At 47.0% G+C, this 12,291-nt stretch overlaps 1 long non-coding RNA gene across 1 annotated transcript in view; it reads left to right on the top strand.

The window, feature by feature from the left end:
• The window catches only part of LOC123600667, a 42,334-nt gene extending 30,436 nt beyond the window's left edge, over positions 1-11,898 (top strand). The window contains exon 4 of the long non-coding RNA XR_006713730.1: positions 11,323-11,898. This is a non-coding gene — a long non-coding RNA (uncharacterized LOC123600667). The remainder of the gene's footprint in view (positions 1-11,322) is intronic.
• The last annotated feature ends 393 nt before the right edge of the window (positions 11,899-12,291 follow it).

Below are 12,291 nucleotides of genomic sequence, written 5' to 3'. Positions count from 1 at the left end.
CAGGTGTGCCTGGCTATTCTGAAAAGACCCCATGGAAATGTTCCCAGGACCCCCCTCATCCCTCCCAGGATCTCACATCATCTCTCTGCAGTGATTTTCTTTTCTTCCACATGAACCTGAGTCCCTCCGCAGGTGACTTAAAACACAGCCTCTGTTTCAGACCCATGGTGGGGATGAAACAGGACACTCGTTTACCCTCACTGTCCTCTAGCAAGACTTTTGTGTCAGCTGCCTCTCTCCAGACAACAGTTCCCCAAGTATGGGTTGGTAGAGGAAGAAATACCCCTAATAAAACTCCTGATCTGGAGCCACACAGAGAATGGGTGTTGATAACCACCTGCCCCTTCCCTTCTTAGGCATCATTCTTCACCGTTGATTTGTTCTCTCTCTCCCTCCCCATCCTCCCTCCTGGCTGAATCCTGACTGGAGCAGTTCCCAAAGGTTCTCGGACAGCCTGACGAAGAGGCTGCATCGTACCTTTGATCAGCTAGTGCTTCCAGGAAGACTTGACTCCCTGTTTCCCACCACGGTTCTCTACTCTGCACGTGCTGCCCTGGTTGCAGGCACCTGCTTTCCTGGCCCGCAGAGAGTGGCTATTGCCCAGACCTCTGCCCCTCCAGGCCAGCCTCTTCTCAGTACACTTGATCTCCCCCTTGACCCTCACTCAATGCATTAATCTTTCACGGTAACAAGTTCCATAGAGAAAGCTCTCTCCACTGGAACTTCCCAGAACAATTACTACTACTCGTGAAGGGAGTCAGGTACTCCCTGATCCCCCAAGGTCTCTTGGGACCTGCTGGTTGACCTCATCCCTACCCTCTGGATCAGTTGTAGGAGAGTGAACCCCAACACCGCCAGAGCCTGCATCCCCGTGAGGAGAGGGGGCTCCTCCCTCTACTTCTTTTCCCCATTCTCTTTTCCTCCATTCTCCCTGTGCCTCTGTCTTCTCCCTCAACAACACATCGCAATCTAACCAAATCAATCACCCTCACTCAACATCGTCCCCAGGGGACCTTTTTGGAGAACGTGGTACAATCTTCCTGTCACTTTATCATCTGCTGGAACCCAACAGTGCTGAGCTGCACTTCCTGCCAGCACAACATGATGGAACAATCTATTTGGGATGGGAGGCAGAGAGGGGAGAGGGCAAGGCAAACACAAGCCCACAGGGATGAGCTCAGCTTTCTAGTCTGCCCTTTCCATGTAACACACATGCATATGTCCTACATTCCTTTCCCCAGAGGACTCCAGAACCAGAATTTAAAGTCTCATCCCCTGGGGTTGTTGGGTGTCTCCACTCATCTGTCTTAGGTTGAAAGATGAGATCATCATGGACCACAGAGACTGGGGTGGGACAGAAGGCTGGGGGTGCAGTTAGATCGGAGCACAGAGGTGAGAAAGTACATGCTAGCTCTGAAGTGATGTCTGTTGAGGGAACTGTATTGCTGAAACACAAGCATAGAGGGAAGAAGTGGATGGTCAGTTGGAGATGATTGTAGGGGGCTCAGAGAACTGGCTAAGAGACAGACACTACACTGTGGGCAGCTGGGATCCTCCAGTTTTTGAAGATGGATGAACATTCTGGTAGCAGCCAAGACTGCCTACCCTGGGCAGGATACCCAGTGTCCAGGCCCACACCCCGTGTCAGGCTGCCATGACCCCTTTTCTCCCTGCTTCTTCTCTCTTCCCCTTCAAGCCCTCCCAGACCCTCCCATCATGTAATCCCTCCCGAAAGCAACCTCTACATTGGTCACTCATGTTTAGAATGCTTCAATACCTCCCCACTGCCCAGCAATAAATCCTTATCATGACTTAGCCAGGCATTCAGGGCCACCAGGCCTTAATTTTCCTCATTCATTCTAGCCTTATTTCTCTTTTATGTAACCTAGGATCCATCCAAACCAAGCCACTCAATGGCCCACTCTATGATATGCTCAAGACCATGATGCCCAAACCATCCTCATCCTTCCAGGCCCCATTCAGAGGACACTGCCAGCAGGAAGCCTCTCTGCTTTTGTTCTTGCCTTTCTGATCACTTACTATCTTGACTCACGTGCATATCTTACCACCCGAAGGGGCCTACATCTGGATCCTCCAACCCAGGACAGAGCCTCCCATGTTCAGACAATCGGTAAATGCCATGAGATCTATTGCCAGCCCAGGTCTCCCTTATGTCAGAGGTTAGTGGGTGTCAGTGGTCACTTCGGCTTCTGTCTTTGGGGAAAAAAATGAAAAAGAGTGGGGAAAAGAAAGATGCAGACATGCACAGGTGCCTCTGAGAGACAGAAGAAAGAGTGGGTGTTTATTTCTGGCTCCCTGAGTTGTTTATTATCAGCTTCTCTCAGGTACAGCAAGCCCTTCACATCCTCACCGACAATTACCGAGGAAGCATTCAACTAATTTTCTCAACTTCAACTGCCTTTAGTGTGCTCTAATTTTAACATTACTCTCAGCTGTTTTTTTTTTTTTTTCAGATGCAATTAAGTTGAAATGACAGGTGCCTGCATGCCCACATGCCTGTTTGTCTGTCTGTCTGTCTGTCTGTCTGTCTTCCACAGGGTGGGCCAGGAGATGAGCATACCTCAGGGCCTACTCTGCCTCTGTTCTCCAAAAGCTGGATGGACAGAGCCTAGGCTACTCCCTGGCTTAAACAGGAAGTGACCAAAAAATGACTTGTTTAAACTTTTAAAGCCATGAACCATTTGGGTATTTCTCCACAGAGAGCCAACAGCTCTGATGTCTACCCTGCGTCAAACACTGAGCTGTTTAATTACACTGGTCCTTGGAGAGGAGGGAGTTCGTGCACCAGAACAGTGAACCGGGAAGGAGGGAAGCTTGAACTAAGAAACTAGCTCCCACCACCAGCAGGGTGAATAGCCAGCCCTTTTGTGCGAGAAGCCTGAGGGTAAAGGGGCCCCTGAGGGGACCTCTGGTTCATTCTCCTGCACCCTGGCAGGACTCCTGGAAGTGAGGGAAGAAAGCCAGCAGGCTTCTTTGTCGCCTGCCCCAGGCTCTAGAACATTCATGTCAAGATTTTTTTTTTTTTTTTTTGCTCTACTTCAATCCTCCTTGCTCTAGCTTCAGCCAACTTGTGCTTTTTTTTTATTATTATTTTTTTGTCTCAGCGGAGACAAAGAATTGCTCTTTCATTCAATCTTGCTTTCTATGAAAGTAAGATTCTGTTAAACAGTTATATATCAACATCCTTCTGCGCACCTCAAATAGCACATATGCTTTGAAAACAAAAGGCACACAGTAAGATACACATTTTTGAACAAGATTTTATATATATATATATATATATATATATATATATATATATATATGTGTGTGTGTATGTGTGTGTGTGTATATATATATATATATACATATATATATATATATACACACACACATATATATATATAGTGTCTTCCAATTACTAACTATTTCTTCTACCTACATTGTTTCATTTCCTCTTCACAACCTCATGAGTCTGATATCTTTGAAATCTCCTTTTTCTCTATGGAAAGAAAAGTTCTGTAAACTCAAGCAACTTTCTGGTGCTGTACAACTTGTAAACCAGCCTGTGACGGGATTTCGGGGTCCAAAGCCAGCATTTCCAGCACACTAGACTATCTCTCATGAAATGTCCTCTAAAGTTTGTATTTCAGTAAGTAGCACTGGCCTCTCACCATTAAGTGCATCCCCCGATCTTTGGAAGTAACTGTTCCTTTGTTCACTGGACACTCATGGAACACTACCATGTCCTGGGCACTGGATGGACATTAAATGTTGCCATAAGCTAGTTAATTAGTCAAATACAATTCTGATCAAAGCTGCATTAGAGCATCTCTACCTGCCACTAGTCACCCTCTGATTTCTCTATGCACTGTCTGTATAGTCCAACTCTACCCTCGGTCCCTGCCCCTCCAAGCCCTTAACCCAAGTCACAGCCATTTGTCCCTGAGAAATCACATGAACCTACAAATCCACACAGGAGGGTTCATGACTGACAGCTGAGCACCCTGTAAGAATTTCTACAGGGTTAGAGACTGCCAACTCTCCAAACTAGGGTATATCTACAAGTATATGGAGATCTTCCAAAAGGACTTTGAACATGGGTACTTTGAAGGTAACCCATTTACACTTCTGTGACATATAACACCCTCTTTCCTGAAATGGCCTGCCATGGAACATGGCCCTATTAAGTTGCTGTTTCTACCTTCCCACATCCCTTTCATAATTACCTTTCTCCCATTTTGCTAAAGAAAAGCATTCACCTCGGTTATTCTAAATCCTACTATAATGCATGATTTGTGCAAAACTAAAAAGAACAAACAAACAAACAAAAAAATCCACCAGATTACCAAGAAAAGACACAATTCAACATATCAATACAGAGTCAGGGTTTAGTGCAGGAAACAGACAAGAACCTAGAAAGGTATTTAAGCAAGAAGGGATTTAGAGCAAGGAACAAGGAGACTTACAGCAAGGCTGCAAGCACAGATTCTAGGCTGGGTCCCTTGGAATGATTTCCAGAGCAGTGGAGAACTTTTCCTCAGGGAACTCCTCTGAGCTGCCCCTGGAGAAAGGCTCATCAAGGACAAGATTGTACCATCCCAGTCTGAGTAGACCTTGCACACTGGGAAATTGGACATGGGACCCCAAAGCTATGACTAAGAATTAGAGAGAGTGAGGTCAAAAAGTGAGCCCACCAGCTAAGAGCAGTGAGATCATCAGTAAGAAATATTAATGCAGTTTTATTTCATCCAGGTTAACAGATTCACGGCAAGGCACTAGAAGGTTTAAAATGTGAATGTTGACAGTTGATAAAAAGCTGGAAGGGGAGCAGCAATCTCCTATGAAGCAGTCTGAATTTCCATACTTGTTAGTGGCGAGAGAGAGAAGTTGGGGAGTGATGCCTATTCACCCATGACTCATCCATGTCAATTACATATTTTGTATGATTGCAAGAAGGTGAGGGTGAAAAGTCCCATGCTTACTCCAATGGCTCAGTTCTACACCTTGAAGTTATAGGAGCATACAGCAGACGTGTGTCCATACTCATTTTTCACTCGGGCACGATCTCCTTCCTGTAATCAGCCTCTTCTCTGCTCATTTATTCCTTCTGACCAAGAGCTTATGAGATTTATATTAATTTAATGAAAATATATTGTGGGTCTTATTGTAAATAATGCTCCCAACAACAATCATTAATAAGTGTGCTATGGGTAAGTCTCCCACTTACTGGTGACCCAACACCTCTCCTTCTGTTATTAGTGTTGGATCATTAATTAGTATTCACCCATGGACACATAAATTAATTGTAAAAAGGAGCCCTGTGTCTCTCATTAAGTGATAATTTTCTGAAATATTTTGCTTTGTATGTTTAATATATCACTAAAATTTTTATATATGTACGTTGATTGGTTACATAATAATTATTATAATAATATTCAATACAAAGAAAAATACTTTATGACCTAAAGCCTTCTGGTCAAAACAAATTTTTAAAAATTAGTTTGAATGTACATGGGATAGGATAATCAATGAAGGTCTTTAAGGCATAACAATATAATATTATGGTAAAATTCTATGAGGAAGCAAAACGGAATTTAAGGAGAAAGAAATAAAATAACATTCCTGGCTGTTAAAGAAAGGCTGGATTTTTTGTTGTTGCCGTTGTTTTTTCAGTACATGCGGGTAGATTCAAAGTGCTATGGTGTTTAGTTTCCTTCTGACACACCACAGGGTGAACCAGCCATTTTATTAGAAAACGGCAATATTTGCAACAACCTGGAAATAGCGTCTTATGAAACTATATAAACTTATAATAAAATTTTAAATGTCAACTTTAAAATATGCAAGACAATACATGCTTTTTCTAATCTCTTTTAAGGAGTCCATGAGTAAAAATGTTCCAGGAGCCCTATTCCCAAACCAGCAATGGCCAAACCCATAGGGAAGGAAATTTGAGGGGTGCTGGAGGGCAGAGGGGGAAATACTTTGATCAGGGGCAATTCAAGGAGGGGGTATTTGTTCACCAGGCCTCTTGCTTGCAGTGTCGTGTCTCAGTTCAGTTCTCCCTCACAAACCCCAACAGGGAAAGCACCCTGTGCTACGAGTGCAGGCTCTGGAGCCAGACAGCCTAGATTCCTATCCTGGCTCCTTCTGCTTTGCCAGCTAAGTGACACTAGACACATGCCTTAAACTCTATGAGACCTGGTCGCTCACAGAGTTTTGGGGAGGACTGGCCCCAAGTCCCAGGGCTGCTGTGAGAGCCCAGTGTGATCGCTCATGTAATATCCTTAGAGTAGCACCAGTCCTGGAAAGGACTCAATGAACACTTGCTATTTGTATCATCACCTCTGTTTTCTGGGGAGGAAACTGAGGCCCAGGGAGGCTAAGTAGCTTGAGATGTGCCCCAGTGGTCCCCACCACACTGTGCTGCCTCCCTTCCCAGACCTGACAGTGAGGGCCAGGAGGTGGCTGCCTGTTCTGGCCAGCCAGCAGGCTGCTCTTAACTCCTCACACCTCCCTGCCTGCCTTGGTTTCTGTCCCACTTTCCCCTCTCCACTGAGGGAGGTGGCACAGGGCAGGGGGATGGCCAGATGCAACGGGGAAGGGAGAAAGGAGGGCAGGTGCATGACACTCCTAGTGTGCCTAGCAGATCTGTCTGCCCATCTGTCAGGTGGGTTCCGTTGTCAAAATTCACAAAACAGGTGCCTCTGATTTGGAAAAATTTTGCCCTTATGGGCACCTAAATATATGAGTTCTTCATATGTCACCAAAGAGGTGACAAGGTGAAGAGTGAAAAGATGGAGGCGTAAGAAGGTGTTTCTTTCTCACACAATTTATCCCCAGGCCCAGCCTCTGCTCCTCATAGACAAACAAGGGTAGCAGGAAGCCCACAAACTCTGGAAACCGCTGGCTGAGGTCAGGGGCCGCTGTACCTTCTGTCCACAGTATTCCCTACAAAAGGGGCCTGTCAGAGCCAGCTGAGGGGGTACTGCGAGCAGGAGGGAGATCACTGTTCCTCAAGGTACCTTCAACATGGCCCCCAAATGCCTCAGCCAGCAAGGCTCCAAGCCCCACACTCCTGAAACAACGTCAGCCCAGCATCCTATTTTTTTTCTTCGGCATGTTAACTCAAACCCTTTGTTTGTTCATTATCTGTACCCCTCCTCCAGAAATGAGAATGTAAACTTCAAAGGGCCAGGGACTTTGTGTGTTTCATCCCTGATTGAGTGACCACTGTCTAGTGCAGTCCCACACATATAGTTGGCACTCAATAAATGTTTAAGTACATGAATGGACTACTGCATAACTGAATGGTGACAGGTCTCTACCTCCTCCAAGTACCTGCACTGGTCAGGCCTCTGTCTCCCTAGTACCTGCGGGTCATGGCTAACTTGGCCTCTTCTCATCACTACAGCTGAAACGATGTATTCATCCATCCATCCAACCATCCATCCATCCATCCATCCATCCATCCATCTATCCATCATGTCCTTAGTGAATCCTGGGTATGTGCCAGACACCATCACAGATGTCAGGTAGACAGGGAGCTCACAGGACAGGTAAAGACTTTAAACAGGTAAACGGGCACATTTCTATTATTCACCTCTCTGATGGCTTGTGAAGGGAAAGAACAGAGTACTAGGAGACAGAAAAATGGGAATGATGTCTAATTTAGAATGTGGGACCTTCAAAGACCTAAAGGTGAGCCTAGCTGAGAGGGAGGGAGGCTATTTTGCAGGCAGACAGAATAGTATGTGCAAATGGCCAGAGGCAGGAAGGATGCCCCATGTGGTGGGTGCAAGGTGAGTGAGGGGGCGTGGCATGGCCCAAGAATGGAGACGCAGCTAGGGCTGGGGCATGCACAGCCTCATGTGCTTTGTTGAAGAGTTTTGTTTTTATCTTCAGGGCTGTGAAAAGCCTCACAGAGTTCTAAGTAGGGGAGGCACGTGACTCCGTTTATATCTTTAAACGATCTCTCTGACTGTTGAGTAGAGAACAGATTGCAGTCAGGCAGGAGTAGAGACGCAGAGACTAGTCAGGAAACTCTGGAAAAGGACAGGTAGAGATAGGATGGTGGTAGGTTTGACCTGATTTCTGTCCCTCGGAAACGTATACCCCATTGATAAGACCATTCATTCATTCACACATTCGTTCATTCAGAAACTCATTAGAAAGAACTTTATGGGACAGGTGATGGGGACACAGCAGACAAGACAGACGTGGCCTTTGCCTGTGTGGAACTTACAGTCTGGTAAGGGAAACAGACCACTAAATGCAAACTTCCGGCCTTCTAGCTACATGGGATGGGGGAGGCGCTACGGCAGGGGAAGGAGGAAGGTGGGAGAACACCAGGAGAGGCACCTGACCCTGACCTGCTACGTCTGGGACTGTCAAGAAAGACCTGGACCAGAATTGCAGATTCGCAAGTACACATGAACTGACTTGGTGTCCGTCTTCTGAAACAATAAGTGGTCTTGCCTTGTATTCATCTAACTACCCACTGACTAACTCCACCAGGCTGGCTACAGGCAGCTCAGTCTTAAGGTGGCCAGAAGTGAAATCATCTGTGACCCACAACCGTCCCCATGCCGAAACCTATCCCACACAATGGTTCTTAACTCAAAGAACGGCATTTCCATCTACAGTCATCCACATCATACACTTGGGCTTCTCTCTCTTACCCCTGATGTCTGGTCACTCACCAAGTCCTACTGGTCCAGCCTCCCGAGGCCTCTCACCTTCCTCTCCTATTGTGGTTCCCAGGCCGTCCACCTGCTTCAGGCCACCACCCTCTCTGGCCAGATTGCGGCCACAGTCCCTGTCTGCTCTCCCAGCCTCACAAGCCAAGCAACCCCACCCCCATGTGTTCAGGGGCTTTTTAAACATTCACTTCCACCTTCTCCTGTCTCCACCCTCCAGCCTCAGTGTGCTTGTCAATTCCTTCAGGCAAACTCCTGTGACCCCCCTGCCCTGGTTCAGGGCCCTCCACCCGGAGATGCCATAGCACCACGCCCTTCCCTTGGGCACATGTTGCTGTTTGTGCCTGCCTCCCCATCAGATTTTAAGCTCCTTGAAAGCTCATGTCTCTATATACAACTCCCTGCCTATCCAACAGAAATTTCTGTGATCCCGTGCCTGGAAAACCTGGGAGAGGGTCCTGATGCCCTGTGAACGAGGAGCCCACAACAGGCATGTGGTGGCCCCTCACCCAGCTCAGCCCTGCCGCGCCTGTCTGCCTTTCTCCTTTGCTTTCCCTCCTGACAGAGCTGGCTGCTGTGACCACAGATGGTGAGAGGAAACACAATTTGTATTTCTGTATATGGTTTGGAGTGTGCTGTGACAGACGGAGATAGATGATCTCTCTCCTGATCCCACCCCCGAATTTCTCCTCCCCTGGTTTGTGAATGTTAGAAGCCTACTATCTGAGCAGGGCTGACAGGCAGGTGTGGGAGAGACGGAGAGAGCTGGGGAGAGGGGATGTGACTGAGAGAGGGCCGCTAATGCATCTGTGGCTATTACTAACACGATGACAATGGCAGTTATGGAGACACTTTGATTGGGGAGGAAGAAGAAAGGAGGCAGAAGGGAAACCATCTTCTTATCTGTCAGAGGCAACAGCAAGGAGCTGAGGCCTCTCAATGCCTCTGAAAATCTTTAAGGACCAAAAAACCTCTTGAAAACCAGGTCTCTACAAACCTGGGGAGCAGCCAATGGCGCTGGACAGTATGACCCAAGATGCCCACATTCCTTTCGTTGCTTCCCCAGAGACTGATACCTGCAGATCTCCTGATAGAAATTGCTAGCTGCTCGGCAGGGTGGGTCTGCTCTATGCCTCTGCCCAGGTGCTGGGGGGCCCCCAGGGTTCCTATTTCTACCCTTAAAGCTCAGGGAATGCATAGTGATCCCTGAACCCCACTCCCTAGTCACCTGAGCCTTTATGCAATGTTGATTTTTTTTTTTAACCTTCATTTCAGTGGAGAAAGAGAGAGAGAGATCTTAGAACTGAGAACAATCTGGGAATTAAAAGATACTGGTAGAACCAGCAGTTCTGCAAGGAGAGAACAGCACAGGCATATCATAGAAAATATTGAGGCACATTTGTCAGGAGCAGCAAGCGACGGGGGGGGGGGGGGGGGGGGGGAGGGAAGGAGGGAGGGAGGGAAGGAAGAGGCAGGCAGGGAGGGAGGGGAACAATGATTTAGTAGAAGTTCAGCACCCAGTCTTATTGAAAATGAAGCCACAGCTGGAAAATGCCAGCTGGCTTTTGCTTTACCTGCCCAGACATGGGGGCAGCATGGACTCAAGATGCCCTGCGCCCTCACCCCCTACTTTGCTTTCTGCCCCTCTTTGGTAGTATTCACTACATCCTCGGAGTTAGGCAGGGAGAGGGGGCCCAGACAAGCTAGACCAACTCTGTTGGATTCTGGGCAAAGGCAGGCAACATCTGTGTCCCCTCCTTTCCTCAATGGCTGAGTTCTTTTTATCTTATTTTTTTTTAGTTTTTAAAATTAATTATTTTATTTTGAGAGAGAGGGAGAGAGAGAGAGAGAGAGAGAGAGAGAGAGAGAGGGAGGGAGGGAGGGAGGGAGGGAATCTCAACCAGGCTCTGGACTGTTAGTGCAGAGTACGACGTGGGGCTCGAATTCATGAACCATGAGATCATGGCCTGAGCTGAAATCAAGAGTTGGATGCTTAACCTACTGAGCCACCCAGGAGCCCCAGGGGTCCTGATACTCCTACAACTGCTTGCACCCCAGCGTAAGTGCACACACACATACGCCTCATCACTACCAGCACCACCAGCTTTTGCCCAGCAGCTGTCTCAGATAGTCTACATCCTGCTCACGAACTAACCAAAGGGAAGATGCTAAAATCGAACCCCAAACCTGGTTGTGTCCCAGCCCCATAAAGGTTTCTCATCTCCACAGTTCTTGCCTACCCCAGAGAGTAACAATAATGGAGTTTATATTTATTTGGTGCTAACTAGGGGCAGGCACTGTGCTAAGTACTTTGTAAGACTCATCGTGCATAATCCTCACAACCCTCTATGTCAATTTCAGTTATTAGCTCCACTTTTTGGATGAAGAGGCCAAGGTTAGACGTTAAACAAACCAAGCTAACCCCAAATCACATGAGGTTACCAAGGGTCATAGCCTCTAATAGGGTTTCTCTGATTTCCCATATCTTACTTAGAGGCTCCTCTTCTGGGTTCAAGTAGGATCATAGCACTTTTCACATATTAATGTAATTGAAGGTTTATGTGCCATGACCAAATTCTCACCAACAAATGTCAGAGGAAGCTGCACGTGTGTTTTTCAGGCTTGTGTGTACCTGTGATCCAGCTCGAACCAAGCAGACAAGAGCAAGGCCCTACAACAGCCATTTGCAAACTTGGATGTCACTGGACTTGATACACAGCCAAGTTTAGGAACTGCTGCTTTAGAAAATACTGGCAAAACAAGACAGAAGGAACCTGGGTCCCTGGATGACCGCACGGAGCAGAACCTCCCTCCCATGGGAACATTTACCTTGAAGAGTTACATGAGAGAGACATCAACCTCTATCTTATTTACCCTTACAAAGGCCATGAAAGAGACATTTAGGGAGTTAAAAGGAAACCCTGATTGCACTTAGATGCCTGTAATATCACCAAATGCTCATGAAATTCAAGATACCAGCAATCACTTGCTTGTACACACACACACACACACACACACACACACACACCTCACATACTTTTCTGCATGGCTCTCTCTTTCCCAGTCACTATTAGGGTGGTAATCAGCTAGAACCACAACTTTCCCAGCTTCCCATCAAACTCTGATTAATGGGAAACTTTCTCCACCTGCCTTCCACCACTCCAAGGCAGGCCAAGCTCCAGCTTCCTCCTTTATATTCTCCTCCTGATACTATAAAACAATTAAATAAAATTTCCTATAGACTCTGCCTTTCCTATCTTCTGTTCTAGAACAGGCTCAGATTTTGTCTGCTTCTTGATTCTCAACTTTCTCCTTTGACTTTAGGAGGTGAGGAGATCTCATGATGCCTATGACCAGCTGTGGGCCTGAGGCTCCAGCCAGGATCTCTGGTATAAAACCATGTAGAGTCCTGCCCTACCTGCTGCTTGCAAGTGTGAGGCCAGGCCAACTCAGGGACCTTGGAATAGAGCTCCCAGCAAGCAGGGGTCTGGGGGTGATGAATACTTCCTGAGCAGAGGAACAGTGGCAATCCCCTGGGGACCCAAGCTGGCAGAGCCTGAGTCCAGGACAATGTTCTGGCCTGAGGAAC

This window comes from Leopardus geoffroyi, chromosome D1 (genome assembly GCF_018350155.1).
Source record: "Leopardus geoffroyi isolate Oge1 chromosome D1, O.geoffroyi_Oge1_pat1.0, whole genome shotgun sequence".
Classification (NCBI taxonomy): Eukaryota; Metazoa; Chordata; class Mammalia; order Carnivora; family Felidae; genus Leopardus; species Leopardus geoffroyi.
Note: the sequence above shows the minus strand (reverse complement) of the source record. Positions and strands in the feature narration are given on the sequence as shown.